The sequence below is a fragment of the Poecilia reticulata genome, chromosome 10 (genome assembly GCF_904066995.2).
Source record: "Poecilia reticulata chromosome 10, P_reticulata-male-v2, whole genome shotgun sequence".
Classification (NCBI taxonomy): Eukaryota; Metazoa; Chordata; class Actinopteri; order Cyprinodontiformes; family Poeciliidae; genus Poecilia; species Poecilia reticulata.
Window position 1 is genome coordinate 10,075,381 of NC_088839.1, and position 22,394 is coordinate 10,097,774.

The following is a 22,394-nucleotide window of genomic DNA, read 5'->3' on the forward strand; positions in this document are numbered from 1 at the left end:
CAGACCGAGCTGTGAGGAGAGATTTGAAACTAGCAGAATTGCGCAGGAAGGCAATGGCAATGAGCCAACTCGTATCACCTTTTTGGCTGAAATGTTTGCGTTTCCTGCGCATGAAACTCTCGGATAATGCAGTCTGCTGTAGTTTCTTTGAGGTGTGACACTTCTTTTGTCCTTCAATTGTTCACTCTTGTAATTATTTTACATGATTTAATGGCCAGATACAAGAACTCGACAGAAAATTAGCACAAAAAAGCAATTAGACTTTTGAAAGATCCTAGCATAAAGGGGATACTAGTAGTTTAAGAGGACTTTAAATGATTACAAGAAAATCCGTCTTCTTTATAGATGTTAAAGAAAATTAGACGGGATTTAAACTTTGAACATCACAGTAGTATTTACTGAATTTAAACATATGGCCTACATAGAGGTTCTTACCTTCTATTCAGACGCATATTTTCTACTTATAAAAGGCAAATGAATTAAAACGCCACTTTTTTCAGCTTAGGTTTTGCTCATATCAAAGTGCCATGAGCCCATGAGGAGGCTGAGTTAAAACCAGTCGGTCAGCTGTCAGACAGAAGAAGTAAATATCATTCCGCTCCACCATCACTTCCAACACAAATACCCACAGGATCCATGGGTATAGTAATCCAAGATGAAGGGTGCGCTCCACGAGCGTCACTTTCTCTAAAGCAAAGCTAACACACACTCACATCCGAACGTTAAACCACAGTGGTCGTTTGAGCAACACAAGCCCCCCTTCAAAGAAAAATATACAGCCATCAAAGGTCACAAGTGTGTGTGCGCGTGTGTGTGTGTGCGCGCGCGCATCTGCGTGTGTGTGTGTGAGGAGGAAAGGAGGGGACAGACTGCAGACAAGTTTGTTGCTTTCAGACTTCAGAAACTGTTTAGAAAAATACCAGAAAGTGACTTATTCAGAACAATGCTGCAAAATGTGAAATTGTTCTTTGAGCTTCAGATCCAACGTTGGTTATTGTGTCTAGTTTCATTCCTACCACTATGTGTCCTGGCAGGCTTTCTGAGCAACGTTGTTTCAAGTATTAAGAAAAGTATATGTATTCAAAGACCCACTATTGTGTTGTTTTGTTACGTTTTTAATTTAAAGTGATCGTCATTTTTACATAAAAAGTCATTTAGTGTTTTTTTTAGGCAATTATAATGACGCTCCAGAGTATTCACCACTCTGACAGATTTAGATTTAAATACATCCTGCGATTTGACAAGCATGTGGCTCAACCAAATCCCTGACTCCAAGTTAACAGAAAATCTGTGAAGTGAGCAAATGGAGGCCGTCCAACCTCAAAGACTTTGAGCTTATTGCAGTAGGTGGATGTTCAAAAATACCAGAGGAAATATCCTCAGCAATTAATCGCATTTTTGTAATGCCAATCAATTTTTTCCTACTAATTATTGAGACATGTGTAACTATAGATAAATATTTTAAATCTCCATGAAAGCAGATCATTCCTTTCCCCAAAATCAATACCACCTCTGAATGAAAATGGCTTCATATTCAAAATCTGGCAGGACTATGAGCTGCTGTACATGCGGCAACAAATCATATTGCTCATCTAACTCTATAGATATCCTAAAGTGCCCCATATCTCCTTAAAGATAACCTTTTTTAATTCTGCCCCTTTATTAAAATAAATCAGAGTAAAGTTTTACTATAAAAAAGTTTTCAACTGTGTTAAAAATTCTGTGCAGAGTAGAAGTATACATGATTTTATATGTTAAATTAGATTTCAATGAGACAAAGAAATAAAAAAAAAAAACAACTGAAATAACTTGTTAGCCTTGAAGCAGGTGGCATCTTTATCACCAGCTGCTAACAGTCAGCCTGCTGACTGTGTTCTCACAGTGCTACTATCATTTTATCACACAGTTTAAAAGAGCTGGAGGCTTCTTTAATGCTTTTTCTAAACGGTGTTGTGAGGTAACCTGATATAATTACTAATCTTAGGAACTGCTTCATTTGTACACTCCAAACTAACTCGGTTAAAGACTTGGCTTTTGATGATTGACATTTAACCGTTTCATGTTCTGTCGAGTTAGTTTTTTTGGCGCTTTGGAACATTGAAACAAACTTATTTTACTTGCTTAAACAAGAGTCTCTGAATTTAAGGTCTCACCTTCAGCTTTAGGATCCATGATAGTAGCTTAAAACTACTTTTGCTGGATGGACTCGCATGCCGACCACAAACGACAGAACTACACGACAAGCTTAAACTTTGACAAAGATTATCATGCCGTTTTAATCGTATGGGATCCTACTTAACAATGAACCAATGTCTATGATATAAATTACTTGCCCTTTGATCAATAGGTTCTTGTAATTTTAAGCTTCTTAATCCCCACAGGATGCTGTTCCTGAAAATACCCCGGCAAGCCGTCTTCAAGGAGAAAAATTATGATTGAAATGTTGAAATCTGACACAGAGGGAGTCTCGGATCAAACAGAGAAGTAGACAGACGGGACACGGAAATGAAAGGGGGGTTGGGGGGTGATACACCGAGGCACAAGTGGTTATCTGATCTGCAGACAGGCCATCCCAATAAAAACCTTTTCTTGACACTGTTGCGTGTCATGCTATCCAAAATCTGCTCTCAAGGAGTTCAGAATGTATATCATTTTACTAACCTGAAGCGATATCACTGCAGGATTTTCTCTCTCTCTCTCTTTTTTTCATTTATCTGGATGTGGATTTATGACACTGGTTTGATTGTATATCTGGCTCAAGAAAACCCTGAGCTTGTGAAAAGCTGTGTAGGTGGTGGGCAGACTGAGCGGCCTTTAATAGAGCTGTGCCGCTCAGTTTAATACTTTTTATTTAACGCTGTATCCTGACAATAATAGAAGCTGTATAAACAGTATTAGACTCTTTCGCTTTCGCTCAACTCACTCCCTTTGTATTTTTGTTTTTTAAAGGTCAGTGTTCTTTGTTAATTAGCAGTGACAATACGTTTTTTTTTTTCTTCTACATGTTTCACTATCTAACCTTTCGTTTGAAATGATGAAATGCTAATCTACCGAGCGACTGCAGTGTGCTGGATGTGTAGAGAAATGTTTGGCTCTGAGCCATAAAACAGACGTTCTCGCAATGACATAATCCCTCACTAAAAAAAGAAGTAGTTTGAGTCAATTCAATCTACTGGAGAAAAAATTGCATGATTAGAGATATTCATTTTTTAACAAAATCAACCCACGACTTATATTTAAGCCTCTAAAGCACAATAAGCAGAGCAATTTTTGCGGAACTGCCAAAAAGCTTGGGGTTTAACATGTCTTCATAGAAAACACTTAACATTTATCTAGATACCAGGCAGCTTGTTAAACCTACCATCACAAACATAATGGTGCTTTTTGCTAAAATCTCCTGGGACTTTAGCGGATAAGATTGACCAAAGCGCTGCAGTGTTTATTGCTCTTTTTTAATAAACACACCAGATGGGTTCAGGTTGAAACAAACAGATGAATACGTTGAAAAAAAAAAAAACACTGTATGGTAGAGAAATTGTGATGCTGTAGGCAAAGCAGCATAGAAACAGGGGAACCCAGTTTTTTTTCCTAACTTAACTTATGTATTGCAAAAAATTTTAATTTGTAAAATGTAGAAATTATGAGACAGTTTTGTTCTTTAAAATGATGTTCAAAATAGCAGGCATACAAAATAAAATTCACACTTAAAAATACATAAATAATGTGTTTAAAAGAAATTATGTGAAATAATAATAAAAAAAAACATTAGTTGTATCCTCAGTGATATGAAGTAGAGCAGCGCTGTAACGTATCACGTTAGGTGTTTTAATTGTATATTTGGCAGATAACCGATCAGGCAAATATTTAAAAATGATATCAAGCATCCTCTTAACCCAACTCTCTATACAAATCACATCAAATGTAACAGCAGCAAAATGTATTGAACATTTCAGCATACCCAGTAGTTTGCTGCTGATGCATTTCTATAACCGAGTTACATCGCCACATGCAGATCTGACACGGTTACCAAAACGTGTCGATACATTTTCTTGTATGAAGGACGTTTTAGTGAGAGAACTTTTTATGTTGAATGACAAATTTCAGACAAGCTACTTATTGTATTCTTAACTGTCACTGTATAGTCAATTTTATGTGTGAAAGAAACTCCGTTAGCTAGCGTTCCCAAACAGTCGCTCTCTACCCGAGGGGCTCACATCCTCAGTCCAGTCTGGCCCATCTGAGTCCCAAAACCCGGTTTCAACAGAAAACCTGCAGGGTTGGCTCAGCAGGAGGTAGCATAAGAGAAGCCTGAAATGTCCAAGCTGCTGCTACAACAGATGGAATTATTTTTTATTATTTTCAACGTATCTTTACAGGGATGCCAACAAGTTTGTCAGCAATGGTAAATTTCAACAAAAAGAAAAAAAATAAATAAATAAAACTATCCAGTCATATTTAGATTTTAAACTTGGCAGACAGAAAAGATTCTGAGTCGCAGGTGTGCAGCTCTCCTGGAAAGTCTTACTTTCTTTTATCTATATAACATCTCCATGGAAAAAAAAAAAGAAAAGAAAAACTGTCTAAAAATTCTGCTGCCAAGATAAAATTGGATGGATTTAAAGCATTGTAAAACTCGGTTATGTTGCTATGGTTGCACCACCGGTAGCAACAGCTTTTTTGTGTTTCACACCCTCCAGGAATGCCCAGGTAAAGTGAAAAGAAAATGAATGTTAGCACCATGCAGCAAGTTTATTTTTTTCCACATACACACACGCACACTCACACACAGAAAAAAAAGCAGAAAACCTGTCAAAACATAAAAACCCACAAAGCCTTCAAATGCAGGGCACTTTTCTGCACTCGAATAATTACACCTGAGCGACAAATAAGTAGGTTTTTTTGGTTATAACATCCATTAACTCAGTGCAATACAGTTCCAGTTGGCAGAATTAAGAAAAATAAAAAAAAAATAAAAAAAAATTCAGAGTGGGGTTGAATTTGTGTTTAAGAGGGACTTTTGACTGTACTCTGTCAACAAAACTGCACTAGCCAACAAGAAAAAAAAAAACAAAAAAACATTCAACCCACGATGCTAGTTCATTTTCAAACACTAAGTGGATTTTGAATTGGTGGGGAAGGACAAAATGTATTAACTGGGCTCTCAGCACCAATGCAGGTTATGGCTGTACTGTGAAAGTGGCATTAGTGAAATTGGACCCTTGAGGTTTTATATAATGCTGTTTTCCATCCGTGATTATACGCACACACACCTTGGGAGAACAGACATCGCAGGGGTCACGCCGTATATCAATGACTGCAGACCCGGATGAGAGAGCGTGCGCTTTGTTTGGCCAGTGTGGACGTGTCTACGCCTGCTGATGCCCATGCAAGCCGTTTGTGTTATTGTGTGAAGCCATCGGTCTTTAATCCCCTAATCTGCTGAACCCTGGAAATCACTGAAGTCATCTGTCAGCCAGGTCGGAGTGGACCACAGAGCTCAGAGCACACACACACACACGCATGCGAGCACGCACACACGCGTGCTCGTATGCGAGTGTGCTCGCACACGCGATTCTGGTTGCTAGTCATTTATTCAGCAAGGCCAACCTCATTTCAGCCTAATGAAGATTGATGCACCTCTTTCCGGGCCTCACAGGTGTTGCAGCAAAATGCATGTATAAATATGTAACCCACATAGAGGAAGAGAGACAAAGACGAAACACTGAAACTAAAAGCTATTCACTGACTAATAATACTCATGTGTGAATAAACAAAGCTGAGACGCACCAATCAATCGGCCAGAGATCGGAATCAGCTGGTTTTGGCAACACTGCTCTGATCGGTAATTGGCAGGGCAAATGGCGGGAAAACTCGGAATCCTTCTAATCAGTAAAAGGCATGAAAACTAAAATCTGCCACCGTTTTTGGTAAATATATGTTTCAACCACCTTTTGTATGTCTAAAGTGCAAGCATAAACCTCGTAATTACTTAATCTCCTATAGAATCCAAAACTGCCTCGATCAAAGATCTGATCTGTGGCACTTTCTCTTTTCTATACGATACAGTTTTAAAAAATAAATAAATAAAAAACAAAAAAGTTGGTCAAGCTTTCTGGCTCAGGCCTGAATGAAAACCAAAAGGCAGAAACTGCTTAAGAAAGACGGCAAAGAAAAAGCCTGACTGGCACCACGTTACTGGAGCAAACACCTTCTGAGGACACACCAAATCTGCAGCATTTAAGGTAATCCTGTTTATCAACTGTGAATGTCCAGCTCAGACATGAACCCATGGCGCTCCGGGTCTTTAAGTCGAGTCTAAACATAGCGGCCCCATTAGCGCGTATATGTGTGTGAGCGTGTCTGCGTCCATGTGCGAGTGCCAAATAGGACACCCTGAGGGCTTGTCTGGAGATTGCGGTTGACACGGCCTGCTGCTCTCCAGTGTGAGCTCCTATTAGCACTTAAGACTGCATATGCACACACAGCACACCGCCCGCCACGATTAGCACACCTTACCGATTAGGGGGTAAAAAAAAAACAAAAAAAAAAAACACACAAAGTGGGAGGTGGCCACGTTTGGATGGGACATATGGCTCGAGAGCAACATTTGTTTCCATATGCGTGTGTTTAAAAATCTCCCAGCAGTGACCGCATGCAAATCTTAAGAGCTTTTCACTTCCATGTTTTCTTTCAAAAATTCAACATAAAGGTATGGAAAGAAGGGGGTGGGATGGGTGCCATCAAAGGGAGTTAGAGATCACACAAGCGCAGACTGGCTTGAAGAGAGCTCAAGGTGGAGGAAGAGATAAAGGGGCCGCAGAGTGAGGGAGAGAGAGAGAGACAGAGAGAGAGAGAGAGAGAGAGAGAGAGAGAGAGAGAGAGAGAGAGAGAGAGAGAGAGAGAGAGAGAGAGAGAGAGAGAGAGAGAGAGAGAGAGAGAGAGAGAGAGAGAGAGAGAGAGGGGAAAGAGTGTTCCAGGAAGATTGAAGTGTGAATTTCAGTGGGGCGTCTCATCATCAAGATCTCCATGGCATCTGTGTGTCTGCGTGTCACAAGGTGCCAATGGCTGCCAGGCTCTAGCGTCTACAGCTGGTGTGTGGGCCTCAGCCTCTGACACCATGCATCCCGGCAAAAGTTTTTCCTTTTTTTCTTCCTTTTCCTCCCTCGTGATTCCTAAAACTTTATGCTTGCATGTGGCAATAAATCCTGGAAGAAGGAAGATGCACATACATATGATCAATGAATATTCATCCCAGAGTTAACGGCGTCCCGCTGTCTTATTTTCTACTGCAGCTTATGGGGGGAAAAGGGTGTAGAGGGGGGGAGGTGGGTGCCAGCTGGGTTTCTGCTTCTCAGTGTCACCAGAGAGAGAGAGAGAGAGAAAGAGAGAGAGAGAGAGAGAGAGAGAGAGAGAGAGAGAGAGAGAAACTTAGATCATGCACTGGAGGAAATAAATCAAAAGCAGAGCAAAACAGGCGCATCTGCACAGCCTTCATGTGTGATTTAACTCTACATAATAACTCTATAACGTTTCACAGTGAGTACAAGGCAGGGCAAAGAAAAACTAAATGACGCATGCAACATATTGCAAAGAGGTGAGCGGTGGCTTTGCGAGGGCGAGAAGGAAGAGTCAAGAACGACGTCGGATGAGTTATCCGAGCAATTTCTGCCCAGAGATACAACACACGGGCGCTGAGGTGTATGACATCCAGGTTCCGCTTTGCACCTGTTCATTCGTGTCCAAACCAGCTAAAGCAGAATTTTTATTTTTATTTCACATTTATCTCCCTTTTGCTTCAGCATTTCTCATAAACGTCTTTCCAGAAGCGAGAATGAGAATGCTAAAGTAAAGAATAAACTTTGACTTTTAAGAGGATTATTAGCCCCAGCACTAGTTTTTAATTTTTTTAATTTTGAATCATTTTGTTGTCAAAACTTTCATCAGCAGAGTAAATATTTCAGTTCTTGACTGAAAACCCACAGAACAAACGAGTAAAAAAATCCCTTAGAAGTATTGCTTGGCTCAAGTTATTTATCTAAAATAAATATCTAATTATCTAGTTCTAAAAAAAAATAGCACATCGATATGTTTTATCTCCTAATGTTTCGTGCCGTCTTTTATATTTGCTGTTGCCGAAGGAGCTCCCTCGTGTGTTTAGTTGTGTATGGGGTGGGCTAAGGGGGGATGGAGTATTGCCCAGGGCGCCAATTACACAAGAACCACCACTGCATTTTGCCGATTCCTATGATCCACACTATAAATGATTAAACAAAACATTATTTTTGAGCACATTTAGCTGGTCAGAGATTGAACGACTGAAGGATGCGTGCGATGCAATAGTAGACCGTCGGACGCAAGGCATGCCTCACGGAACACCTTGACCCTTTAGAGAATGCTGCGCTCTGGAATTATCCATCCTGCGCCTCCTCACATATTCCGTTTGATGAAATGTTGCGCAGATGCTCCAAAACAGACGCAAACCAAAACTCAGCTGCGCCTACTTTCCACTCTCTTGCCACTTTTGACACATTATTCCGCCGCAGACGCCGGCCGAGAAAATCCGCTGCGTCCGCCTGCGAGCGCAGCGGATACCCGCAGGAGGACCACAGCTGCTCTTCCCGATGAAAGGCACCTCAATGTCACGGCTCCGCGCTGCGTGTCAGAGAGAAACCCCCCTCGCTGCACTCATGTGAGACCACAGAGCGGCATACAAACAAGCGGCGCGTAAGCATCGTTTCCATAGGAATATAGTTCAAAAAAAGAAAAAAAAAATATGTGACGTACCTGTTCGCGGCAATGTGCGGCACTCACCGCATAATCCTCCTTTCTTCAACTTCCAACTTTTTTTTCTTCTCCTGCCTCCCAAACCCCTCCTCCGATTCCTGGATTCGAGCCGCCGGGTGCTTGCCGCACGCACTAGTTCACTGAATACTTTTCTTTGCGCTGTCTGAGAACTGACGGAGGTGGCAGGCTGGAAGCCTCCGGTTCAACATGTCACCGGATTGCTGGAATCAGACGGTGCAATCCATTCCGCGGCGGAGACAGTGCCCGGTGTGGCCAAAAAGCAGCTGCGCGCAATGGAATCAAGATGAATAGTACTACTACTAATAAATAAAAGAGACACACGTCTTTCCGTCGACTCTCTTCTGGAGTGGAGGAAACAGCGGCGGGGGGTGCAGACGTGCATGCTCTGCAAGGCGACTGATCGGCGGCGGGGGGGCAGGGATGGCTGCGCGCAGCGGAACCCAGGGAGCGATCATGGATTCGCATGCAGCGCGGAGAGCAATGGCCGGGGCTCGCGGAGCGCGCGTTCACGGCCGAGACAAGTCAGTGGTCATTAACGGCCGAGTAATCCACTGTGGGCTGTCTGGCTGCAGCTGCATCCCTGCAACATGGCACGAAGGGGATCAACAGTGATTAAACACCTAAAGAGTCTCAAATTGTGCTGCAATCAATCTTTCAGAGGTCCCTTCCAATGAATCGACTAAATAGGATGCAAAGATATGACGAAAGCATCTACATGACTGTTCATTAAATGTTCGACAGTTTTGTCGAACATAGACATATATCGACACATACAGGAAGTTGTGTCTCCAAACCCAGTTTTGGTGCTAAAACCACACTTTTTATTTTCTTGTACAAATTGCAGTAGATCCCAAAGTACCTGAGCTGCCTCTCTTGGCACTTAGAAGGACTGGTGGACATTAATTATTTGCAAGAAAAATTAGAGCAAATGAGCCTGTTACTGTTAAGCACCAGCAACATAAAAAATAAAGAGTTGATAAATTACACCGATCTTTGCTTCAACATCTAACCCAACTTATGCTTAAGGTTAGAATACCATATGAACGAATCGATTTGTGCTGCAACCTACCCACTTGAGGATTCACCAAAAAAAAAAAAAAAGCAAAAGTATTAATCGTAGAAACTGTAAAGAGTCTCTGGAGGAGCTGCAGAGAGCCATAGCTCAGGTAGGCGAATCTGGAATCATTAGATGTCCACTTTACAAACGTTACCTTTTTTTTTTTTTCCCTCAAAGTCTCTTTTGTTCCAAGCCTCGTTTTTTAGCCATGTATTCAAACTTTTCATTAAACGTAATAGTAATAACAGTCATCTGTTGGCTAATCATGATCCCCATGTCAAATTCAGGTTCCCTCAACTTTAAGATGCATCTCCGCTTCAACACATCCGACTCAAACAGCTAGCTCGTTACCAGAGCTCTGGAGAGCTCGGCCACTTGGTGAGGAGGGAGTTTAGCCATTTGCATCAGGTGTGTACTATCACGGACACGTCTGAAAGCTGCAGGACGCCGGTATTTAAGGACTGCAGTTTGAGACCTTTGTCCTCAGTAAATTCTGCCAATTTTACAATGAAATTGTGAGTTCTGATTGAGGGTCCCTGTAGCAGACGAAATATTTTTGCAAAGGTCATATCAATTACAGACTCCATTTGTCTTCCCAGCAACAGAATAGAGTGAGTTCTGGAAGGGTGAAATCTGCCTGCGTACAAATAACACGGACAATTAAAGCTCATAACAAGTTGTTTGTTCAAATACTAATTAAATAATAAGTGTATTTTTTTTATATAAATACCCAATTTTATTCTTGAGTATGACCAGATGCATAACAAAAGTGACATCAATCAGGTGCATGCGTTAGTGCCTGTGTGTGCAGAAAGAGATGTGTTTTTTAAAATGCACCTATTTATTTCTGCTTTGGCTATATGTTTCATGCAAAGCGGCCATGTTGGATTCCAAAGACAAAGATGCTGAGAATCAAAGAGTCTTATTTTAAATTCTGACGTCTAGAGAGCCTCTTAATTTGGAAACATGCAATTCTCTCGGAACTCATAATCCAACCAATCACGAGGTGCCGTTTGGTTTTCATAAGACAAAAAAAAAATATATATATATACATTAACTATAGTCCAAATCTTGCTGTCACGCTGTTTTAAAATGCATATCAGTCAAGATATGTTGATAGATGAATAAAGATAGTTTTTGGAAAACCTATCTAGGTCCTCAATTAAACAACTTGTCCACCAAAAAACAACAATTTTCTCCTGTCCTTTTTAAACAGGACATTTTGATCATGGGCTCATATCTTAAAAATAGATATGAGCAAAAAAATAAATAAAAAATAGCTTTCTTTTTTTGTAAATTGCAATTATAAGGTTTATTAAGAAATAATTTATTTTTACTTTAAAAACAAAAGCAAAGCAAACAATTTCAGGGTCTGGCAAATCCTCAGGGACCTTTCCACTGGTTCAGTGAGGCGCTGCTAAAGTCCAGCCTTGGGCACATCAAATAAGTTCCAATCTTTCACATTTGTTTTAAGATGCTGCAGCTGCCTCGGCACTGCCTAATAGAAAAGTTTAATCTTACTTTAATAGAGCTTGAACATGCCTGCTTTGGGTGTTATTGCCCTCCTTATATGGCTTAGCTCCCATTACGGTGGTCGCTTTTTAAACAGTGCACCCACTGCACTGCAGGCTACCGCTCGCATTAGCACAGTGCCTAATGGGCTTTCTCTGTATTAGCAGCAATAGAAAGGTGCAATAACAGAGGCATGCAATTATGCACAATAACTAGGGGAAACATTGTTAGCAGTTACCCCATTGCCTCGCACTCTCCAAGCTGTAAATGCATATTTCCCAGTGGAGGTATGATAATAACGCCTGGTTATTTGAAAACACCTTGTAAGGAGAACCTTGTGGCTCTTTTGATAAAGATTTCATTTCAGAAGCATTTTTATGCATAACTGGGGATTGGCAGGGGACTTAAAGCTCCCCCCACACCATTTGGCTTTATTTATTTATTTTACTCTTTCATTTTCTCCCTCTCTCTGGCAATCCATCACGCTGCACGCCGCTGATTCATTGATTGACACCAAAAGAAAAAAAAGGATATTGGGTTGTAATATGTAAGTACAATCTGAAAGACCTCCAGATGGCACGCCTAAATCCTGAGAGCAGGGTGAAAGGAGAGAAGGAAGGAAATCACGGGATCTCCAGAGGGCAACACAGGTGCAGGATGAGATAAAAAATGCAGATCAGGGGAGGCGTTGCTGAACTGCTCTAAAGTTCCTAAGCGACGAAGAAAAAGAGTCAACACCGACTTGGACTCCTGGTGCTCATCCTTCATCGTGATCATGTAGGTTGTCGAGGGATGTGCAGTTTCACCAAAGTGTCCTCTGGGCCACAAACCGTATTATCACGAATCAATAATAAGACAAAACAGAGAGGCACCTGATCATTTGCCTGAAATGGATAACTCAGGTTCGCCGAAGTCGGGTTCTGCGGAAGTTGTGCCCTGTGAAAATATTAATGTGCATTTAACCTGGTCACATTTCGCCGGACCACAACGTGAACTTCATGTGACAGATCGACATTGAAATGTGATGTGAAGGGAAAATGATACGTGGCTCCTGTGGTGTTGTGTTTGGAGTTACCCCACTTAACTTCAGGATTCGTAAATAAAATCCAGCACAGTCAAATGCCTGTAGCGTCCCTATTACATACAGTTTTCGTGGAGGCCTTGAAGATTTTCTGGAGAACGTTACCGAACAAAAACCATCGCGATGTCAGTGACACATGGAGGTTTATTGTTTTCTTTGTCCTGTTTTGCCAATCTGAAGCGTTATTTCAGCTGACAAAAATAGAAGTTCTCGCCGACAATTCTGTGCTATATAATTATTTTTCATATAAACGAAAATAACCGAAGGCAGAAGTTATTGGATATATATCTACGCGGTGGCAGAGTTGAGACACGAAACGTCGACTTGGTTAATTTGTGTGTTTTAATATCAAGCCAAAAATTTATGAGGTGAGTTATTCCCAGCAGTCTGATGGCGGATAGCGCCTGCCAGAGGGATAATGAGTAAAAGATTTATCACAATTGTTTATCACTGCAGTTCTCAGCAAAACACATTCGCATTAGGTAGGAAAAAACGTCTGAAGTCTAAGATCCAAATCTGATTTCCATGGTGTGGCAAAAGACCATATCTTATTCTCTTTAAAAACACACACACACACACACACACACACACACGCACACACACACACACACACACACACACACACACACACACACACACACCTGCTTTTTCTTGTTCATAAGGTCTCATTTGCATTACTGGCCATCCAAAGATCAACTCCCTGCTCCCTGCTGATGAAACTCCACACAAACTTGCCCTAGTTGATGCCAACTACTACACCGCAGAGCAGCTGGTACTTGAACCACATGTTGTGTTTCTTTAGCTTGCAAATGTGTATGTTTTGTGCATTGGGTAAATGGAAAACTCTGTACAACATCTGTAAAAAAAAAAAAGCGAAGCAGATGGGAACAAATCTGTGCAGACTTGATGTTTTCTGCTTTTCTTTGAGGAGCTTTGGATGCACAGGTTCTCTTGCACACTCCAGCGTACTCAAAATCCAAAGATGATCTGCTTTTTTCTGCAGATTAAAACTGACCTCTAAAATCGAATGAGTGTACATCTCTGCTTGTCTTGGTGTTGCAGGTAAGCTATTCGTCAAACTCCTGTTGACAAGGGTTGAGTCGCACTTGCAGAATTGCTAATTTGGGTAAATTAAGCACAGAAAAAATAATAAAAAAGCCTGACCTAGTTTCATCTGTTTCTCTTCCCAACTGTCATTCCCCTTTTTTCTTCTCATTTTTTTTTTTTTTTGGTTGTAATAATCGATGAATCATCAAATGTGACCCTTGAATTAATCTCCTCTCAAGAGCTCTTATGAGGAAAACATAGTCCTGGGGCAAGTTGTAAAAAAAAAAAAACATTTTTTTTTTTTTCATGGAGATGTGTGAGCTGACCTTTCTCCATTATGAGCCAATATTAGCGTGAGCCGATATAACCTATCAGAGCATATTGCTTAAAGCCTCAGCTGAGGGCTCTTTGAACCACAGTGCTATCTCTTAATATCACAGACTGCAGAAACTCAGAGAAGACGTTTTTAACCTTGTGCAATGTCTTCTCTTGCACACATGTACCACTCACTACAAGCCGCGGTTCCGGTCTCCATGTTTAACTCTCGGAGCAGCCGGTGTTTGTTATTGTGCATGCGAGCCTTTTCTGGAGCCGAGAAGAAGATGCATACTGTTAATTACATAATCAATTTGATTAATTCTGAAAATGCAAATTAGCTAATTAAAGGACCTGGACTTATAGAATTACCACTGATTAGCTGGCTAAGCACTCCTGCTGCCCTCTGGATACACTCTTATTAAGCTACATTAACTGGGTCTTTCTCAGCATGGCAATGGCACAAAACATAAATTGCAGCTATTCAAAATAGTCACAATATATATATATATATATATATATATATATATATATATTAAAGGAAAACCTAATGCACAGTAGGCTTCCAGTTTACCAAAACGAGCAAAAATCCAAGTGTACTACTCAAGGGTTTATGTGGGCAATATCTTTGGGCGAACAGTCTCTGTGCTAACCTTTATTGCTCAAAACAACAAAAAAAAAGAAGAAGAAAGAAGTGATTTGAAACCATATTAGCAAACATCTGCTCATTCTTTCCCGTATTATTTTTCCAAGTCCATCAGCTTGTTTGGCTCCTCATTAAAAAGCCCAGAATTTATATTTCCACCCTCGAAAATCCCTTCACCCAGCGCTTTGCCGCTGTTGCATGTTGGGGGGTAACAGGTAGATCAGGGAGAAGAGAAGAGAGTGGCAGAGGAAAGCTAGGGAGGTTGGCTTGAGCTGGCACAGAAGTCGACAGAAATTACATCAATTAACAAGTGTGGGGAGTGGGGAGGAGGGGTTAAATGAGCACTTAAAGAACATTTGAGGGGAAGGGTACGCGTTTTTATGCCTGTGTGACTCGCTGCGTCCGTGTCTGCACCTCGGTACGTGTGTGAATGTGTGTGTTTTGGAGGGAAGCATTAGATCAGCGGGAGTCTAGCAGCTTACTGGCGGCTTACAGAGCAGCAGGGGGTTTGAGGCAGGGGGTAGCAGAGGAGGACAGGATGGGGGGCAGGGGGGGGAGGCGAAGACATGAGAGAAAGGAAGAGGGGGGGGGACGCTGGAGGGCTAACAGAGGAATAGGGCACAGCTGGTTTTTAATTGAGTCTCCTTCTCTACTTCAGTGAGTGTATGTGAGTGCGCAGAAATACACACTTATTTTTACTCAGCAATTTCCCAGCTGATGGCTTAAAAAAAAGACTTCAGACTTCTGCGTGGTAGCAGCTTTCAGAGAGAGAGAGAGAAACATCCTCATGTGCATGGTTTTTGGTTATGTGACTTATAAATCTCTCCACCAATAGAGGCATCTTGGCATCATTTTGTCAAGCAAAGGCAGACTATCTGCAGCTACACTTTATACTTTTATAGAAAATTGGGAGAATCTGTGTCACAAATTCCACCCTTATTTTTTTGGTCCACACATTGGGTCAATCGGTTATTTCATGAAACAAATCGCATTTTGTCATTTCTGGGTGGGGGGTGAGTTTGCAGCTCTGACAGAAATGGGCCAAAGAATGAAGATGCAGCTTAGTGCCACTTCACCATTGTACGGGCAAGTAGCCAAAACAGCATCTCCTACGACAGCTCAGAAGTCCTTGATTTACATGAGAGATGATTCTTTTTTTTCTACTGAAATTTTTTCTCAACCGAAAGTCGGATAAGAAGAAACACCAATCTCGTTGGAGTTTAAAAGCGAAAGCAATTACAGACTGAGCTCTAATGAACCACTTTTGAGTCAAAATTACAGACTCGTTTTGCTTTCCGATGACAAATACTTAATGTGAGCAAAGAACTAGAGGGGAGTCTAAAAGAGATGTAAATGAACTGGTAAAGGGCAGGAGGAAAATGACTTAAGAGCAGGGCTGCACAATATATCACAAATATATCGCCATTACAGTATTCATATTGTGGAAGACTGTTTGGAGTGCAATAACTGTGGGACAATATATTCAGTGTTCTGAACTTGTTAATGCAATCTTTGCTTGTTGGACAGTCTTATGGCTGCAGATGTTCACAGCGGTCACAAACCACATTGCTCAAAATGCTAAAGGTCAGAGTGACAGAAGCACAGATGGGGAAAAAAGAAAAGAAGAAAAATAAACACAAGGTGTGTGCTTTAAGCGTGGCACTCTTTAGTATTTGTGATGGTCTTTTTTTGAAGTAAGAAAGAAAGAAGGTTTTGAGATGCCCTGTTGTGTTGACACAGTCGGCTAACAGCACTAGCTAAGAAAAGCGCTGCAAGAGTTTTAGCTATAATTGAGAGGCAGCACTCAGGATTTTTATTAAAAAAAAAAACAACTCACTGACAAAGTGACAAATAAGATATATGTTGTTTGTAATGGAAAGTGCCACAATGACGACGATTGTCGTTAGCGATGGTAAAGTTAGCATCGAGTGTGATCCTACTGTCTGGTGCTGACTGGATCTAAAAAAATATATGTATGTAGGTGTTTCTTATCAAGCATAAGAAAAATCAAGAGGACATAGTTTATGCAAATATGTAGAACATACAACCAATATAAATTTAGGTAATTACTATGCAAATTGGCAAAGCTAGGCCTAACTGTGAATACATAACTCCGACTATTAGACGGCCTCCACACAAGGTTAGCAGTAAACAAAGTAAGAGAGCAGAATGGTGAGCAGCAAAGCCATTCCTGTAGAACTTTTTACAGAATGAGGTTCTGAAGCAGCTGAACCGCCACCACAAACCTCACCACTGTTTTCGTGTGTAAAGCATTTGGGGTGAGAGGTCAAAGATTGGACTACTATGTCAGCATTTTTACAAAAGAAGTATTTTACCTACCTATCTGTTTTGCTCAACTGTATAGTTATGCAAAAATTACAAGCTAAAACAGGAGTTTATCTTTAAATATTTGCAGTATCATTAGTCTGTGCAGTTTTACAGTGATTGCGCTGCACAACAAAAGAAAAGAACCACTAATCAAGCAACTTACTAAAATCTCTGATTCAAATTAAAGCACCGAGTTAGAGTCTTACTTGCATTAACGCACCTTCGGTCTGTGAAATGTTTTCATTTATTTGTCGAAAAACGTGCCGGTTCCTGAGACTAAACCTTGTTAATGTTTTTGTTCTGCAAACTAGAATAAGAATTAGTCTAAATGAGTAGCAATGAGGATAAATACACCAGCTAAAGTTTTGTGAAATTAATACTTTAGCAGAGCAGCTGCCATGTCAGCCTTTGTCACTGATGCAATTTGTGCCTTTGTGTAGCAGCTTTGAAATTACCCACTTAAAGATGAAAAAGTAGCAATTCTATTTCAATGTTTATTCCAGTGATAAAAATGTGATATTAGGCAGCAAGAGGAATTTGCCATATGTACAATAAAGAAATGTTTTAAAAGCGAGTCTCTTTGTGAATAAAGAAATGCATATTGCCATTCACAAACCCAGTAGGGACGTATAGACACTATTATAATTGCATTTGCCAGATTTTTTTTTTTTTTTTATGAACCTCATCAAGTCACTTTTCTTTTAAATATAATTTAAAACTGCAGTTCGTTTCTGCTTGGTTGGCTCCATTCAGTACACCCAATTATGCACCAACTATTCCTCCTTCACACGTCCTACAGCTGTGCTATACCCAGTTTACCAAAGAAAGATCATTTCCTTGTTTGATAATGTTCAATTGATAACACATTTGTATTTAGTAAGTATATTATATACACTCTGAAAATATACCCACATAAGTATCTTTAGGCCTAATGGAAGTGTCAGTAGAGCAAGGACACTTAAAAATGTAAAACTGTTATTTGTTTTTTGTTTGTTACACCAGACAAGTCAAATTGTATGGAATAGGACCTCAACACCTGCAGGAAAAGGGTAGAAATGTCACAGATAAAGAGGATATTTTAACCATTTAACCACTTTTGGCTCAGCTGACCTGCAGGAAACAACAACACTAACTTATCCTGAAAATGTCCATCTTCTAGATTAAAAAAACGAATCATTCATAGCAGCGAGTGCGCACATTTAGCCAGCTTTTTACCAGCACCATGCCAATGAGTCTAAACTGATCCACACGTACTTGTTGTACCCAACATCCTTCAATCCAAATGTCGAAACAGCTAATCTACTGCCTGAAACCTATGTCCCTGATGTTGTGGTGTATTTCTGACTTAAAATTAGTTGAAGTAACTGAAGTATTGATGATTATAATCACCATTCCTCAGCCAGTACCTTTTGAAGGCATAGAAACTGAACATTGGCCAGAGAGGAGATCGAGTAGTTGCACAGATTCTCAGTTCAATTTGCTTTTTGGACATTTACCATTTTTTAAATCAGTTCTGTGACAGGTTATTCACAGAATAAGCAAGTACTAAACAAACTTTGTACTTATTTCAAATCACTGGGTTAAGGTTTCGTAACCAACCCTAATTATTACACTCTGAAAACTAGAAAAGAGCATCAACCCTCTTTAAAAGATCCTTTGTGTTCATCCTAGATTAAAAATATAGTGTTTACACTGGTCATATTCTTTCTTTTTTCTACCTTTTTTTTAGCCTTGGAAATGATTTTAAGATGACACTCTAATGTTTTGGTAATTAGGTAATCATTTGACACTTAATTAACGACAATAAAAACAACTGAAAGCACAAAGAAAATGTATGTTGTCAGGCAGCATCCCGTGAAAAGCAGCAGATTCTGCAAACGTGTTGCCGAGGAATATCAAGGTCTTCGGTTTACATTAGGAAAACACAGAAATGGCTAAAAATGTTGTCCCACAAAACAAGACTTTTCGACGCTTGGTGTGAACAGATAAAATAAAAAAAAAAATTAAAAAAATCTATAATAGCTGTGAACTTGCAAACAACAGAGAATATCTGCTCAGTTTGACGAGCTGCAAGAAAATGTGTGATGTAGAAAACACATTTGGATGCGCGCACTAACTAGATCTTTGCTTTTTCTTGGCAATATGTTTTCTTGTTTCTAGTTAAGGCTCACTTTTGCGTTAGTGTTTTTATAGATTGTATGTAACTATGTGATCATCCACACAATTATCCTCACTTGCGGGATCCATTTGTCACGTTTGCTCCGGCAGTAATTACGTCTTCTTGGCAAAATAAATCAGACTGTATGTTTTTATAAGTGTCACCGTAATTTATGACCATTCTGCGGCGGTGTACTGTGTGGGTAGAACATTGTGAGGACGAGTAAAGAAAACGCAGCTGCCGCTTTAATTGAAAAAGTCAGAAAATTCTTGGTCCTTGGTTTCCCACTTGTTTATTCCTGACCGCGTGTGAAGGCTGTCAGGGGGCCCTTTTCTGCTTTATGCATGATACGGCAATTTGCATAGGCACATAAATGATACGCAAACAGACCCGCTAAGATATGATGAGCAAATTCTGCTTTGTCTCCGCTGCTCTTTCACAGCGAAGCCGACACCAAGCGACAGCCATCTCATTAGAGGCTTTAGCCCATGAGCTAACAGGCCACAGAAACAGTGGGCCATGCCACGATTGCTAATTATAATAATAACAGTAACACTGCCTACGGATGCTATACTCGCTTTTCTTTCAATTAATCTTTTCAGATTCACTCCAGGGAAGCAAAGTGGTAAAAGGCACAGAGAGGGGCGGGGGGAGGGGGGGGAGAATGGCGGTGGTGGCAAGCTGTGACATACTTGCTCTATAGGTGGCAAATGATGTGTTTATTGGACAAACATGTACTTAATCAGATGACAGGCTGCATAATGGGCTGCTTTTGAGTAAGAATCATTAAAAGTCAACAATGCAGCTGTTGCCACCAATATTACTGTGCGCCACTGCGGTCGTCTGCCAATAAAGTAGAAGACACTGTATTAGGCACACAAAAAGGATCTCTTCGTCCCAGGGAGAAGGGCCAATGTTTGCCCAAGACGACGCGGTCTTTGAGTGCTACAATAAAGTGGCTGTGCAGGCGACAGCGGCCGAGAAACAGATGTGAGAGGAAGCCGTGGCCATCTGTGAGATGTTGCTTTTGATACCCCTTAACTTTCCCCCAGATCAGAGTTCAGCCGCTGCTATTTCTTGTTATTGTGTTTGGAAAAAGATAGCGGTAATCCACAGGTGCCTCCCTGGCACAGATATTGTGCGGCTTCTAAATCCGTACAAGCACAAAAATATACACTGAATCATAGTCTGACTGTGATAATGTATTCAGATATGATATGTGAGTCTTGAAAAAAAAAAAAATGTATAATTCATTTTGACACTTTTTTTTTCTTTTTTTGCTCGCTGCCTTAGCATTTGCTGGCGCATACTATAACAAGCTGGGTAAAACACCGTTCTCACTCTGCTGAGGTGAGATTTCAAAACAACAGCAGTAACTTCAGCAGCATATGTTGCCAACATTGTCCGTATTGTTGGAAAAAAAAAAATCTCTAAAGATTCCTGCGCTGATTAATGCATGGCTAAAGGATGCGGATGCAGAAGAGAACCCGTGTGGTGCTTCGGCGAACCGGGAGGCACCTGATGTAAACAGGGCTGTATGAAAATGTAATTTAAACGTCTAATTCTTATAAAGGCCCCCAGAGCAATCGTCTTTACAGTATTTAATGAGCTAGTTCAACTCAGAGCTCCATAAGTCTAGCAGTTAATTTGTGTGGTTCAGACTCAGAACCGGTCTGTACGTCGGAGATCTCCAGCAACCGCAAGCATAAAAATAAAGCCCCGAAACATCCAGCTTCTGAACAGAGCAAACATCTATTCCATTAAGTTGTAAAATAAGCACACTGAGCACTGTTAACAGTGCATAATTGAAATAACCTTTTGAGCAACCCGCCTGTGAGGTGCCATCGATGAGAGCGATCCATTTTGTGAGTGTGTGTGTGTGTGTGTGTGTGTGTGCGCGCGTGTGGGGGGGTGTGTGTGTGCGTGTGTGTGTGTGTGCATTTTCAAGCCAGCACAAAGTGTGAGACTTAACCTTACTGCACACTCTGGTTTTCTCCCAAGATGCTTTGCCGCCGTCGTCCAGATGTTAAGGGGCAAAGCCATCAGCAAGGGCCCCACTTGAAAACTGAAGAGCCAGTGCTGAATGTATGCACAGTGGATAGAAACACTTTATGACATTACACACTGATAGCCAAGGCATTCAGCTCCTTCTGCTCAAGTCTTTAATAAGAGCCGATTCACCACGAGCGAGGATAAAATCTGTTGCTGTAGGGTGATTAGTCATACTCTACAGCGCCTTACAAATGTGTTCTTAATCCTTGAATCTTTCCTCCCGCCAAAAAAAAATAAGATTTTTTTTAACTCTTTCATGCATGAATTATGATCCTTTGTGTCAGGATTTTTTTTCCAATTGTTTTATTTTCTTAAGGAATAAAAAATAGGTAGGAAAGTTTTTTTAGCAAAAAAATTATTATTTTTTATTTGTTTTTTTAGGTGATCAATTGTAATTTTCTCCAAATACAAAGTTGATTTTTGAAAAATACATCAGTAGCATTGTTCTTTAGGGATTATCTGATGTCAAAATAATTTTTTTACCTGCAAAGAGTCGTCTACAGTAGAAGGAGGGTCGGTCGGCATGCTTTTTTGTCTGTCGGCCATATTGGATTTAACAAAAATAATTTCTTGCATTTGCAGCTGATGGCCAGTAGTTGAAAGTGTATTTTATGATCCATTAGTGTCCACTTTAGTGGTCTGTGTGCATTTATAACATAAAAATCCACAAGAAGCACAAGAAAATGTCTTATATAGCTGTCCACTGTAGTGGCCACTATGCATGAAAGGGTTCAAATGACCATTACGGTCATTTGAACGTCGGCACTTTGAGTGTGTAGTTTTCAGACTTTCTAATTATGCAGCATTTTGTTTTCATCCATCTATCCAGTTGTTTAAATCCAAATAAAATAGAATAAATTTTGGGTGTAGTATAGAAAATAAACAGTGAAAAAAGGTTATTAATACCTAAAATGTTTAGGCCCCCAACCAGCTCACATCTAAAGAACCGAGTTTCAGATATGATGGTGTTTCTGCCTCTTACAAATGTGGGGAAACATAGTCTCATGTTGTTAATTTCTGTCCGAAATAAATATCTTCCCAAGAAAAAAAAGGAAAAAAAATTATATATATATATATTTCTGCTAAAAATAAATTAGTTTAGCTCTCAGTGTGAACGTTTACCAATTTCCTCTTATCTTTGTTCCTTAAGAACATAAGTCTGAGTTTGTTTACACTAATTTCATATAGCCACTGCAACTGAGTGAAAAAACAGTTTTGGCACCTCTTCTATTTCATACGGCTGTAATTGACAGTTGCAATAAAGTCAATGTGGCAATGAAATTAATAAACCGAATGCAATGAAACACCGTCTTCAACAACTACAAATAAATTGTAACAGGATGCAGGATAATGGATTCCTAGGAGAAAACATCCATTTATTTAATCCAAGAAA

The 22,394-nt window shown here is 40.3% G+C and overlaps 1 protein-coding gene across 15 annotated transcripts in view; it reads right to left on the reverse strand.

Annotated features, from left to right (window-relative positions):
* Nucleotides 1-9,592, reverse strand: part of tenm2a (teneurin transmembrane protein 2a) — a 284,579-nt gene extending 274,987 nt beyond the window's left edge. For 9 of the 15 annotated variants that reach the window (XM_081611638.1, XM_081611632.1, XM_081611644.1 and 6 more), the window contains exon 1: nucleotides 8,785-9,591. The gene's annotated coding sequence lies outside the window, so the exon portion shown is untranslated. Of the gene's footprint in view, nucleotides 1-8,784 lie in introns of all 15 variants that reach the window. The other 6 variants (XM_081611630.1, XM_081611631.1, XM_081611635.1 and 3 more) reach the window with 2 other exon arrangements.
* Nucleotides 9,593-22,394: the final 12,802 nt, after the last annotated feature.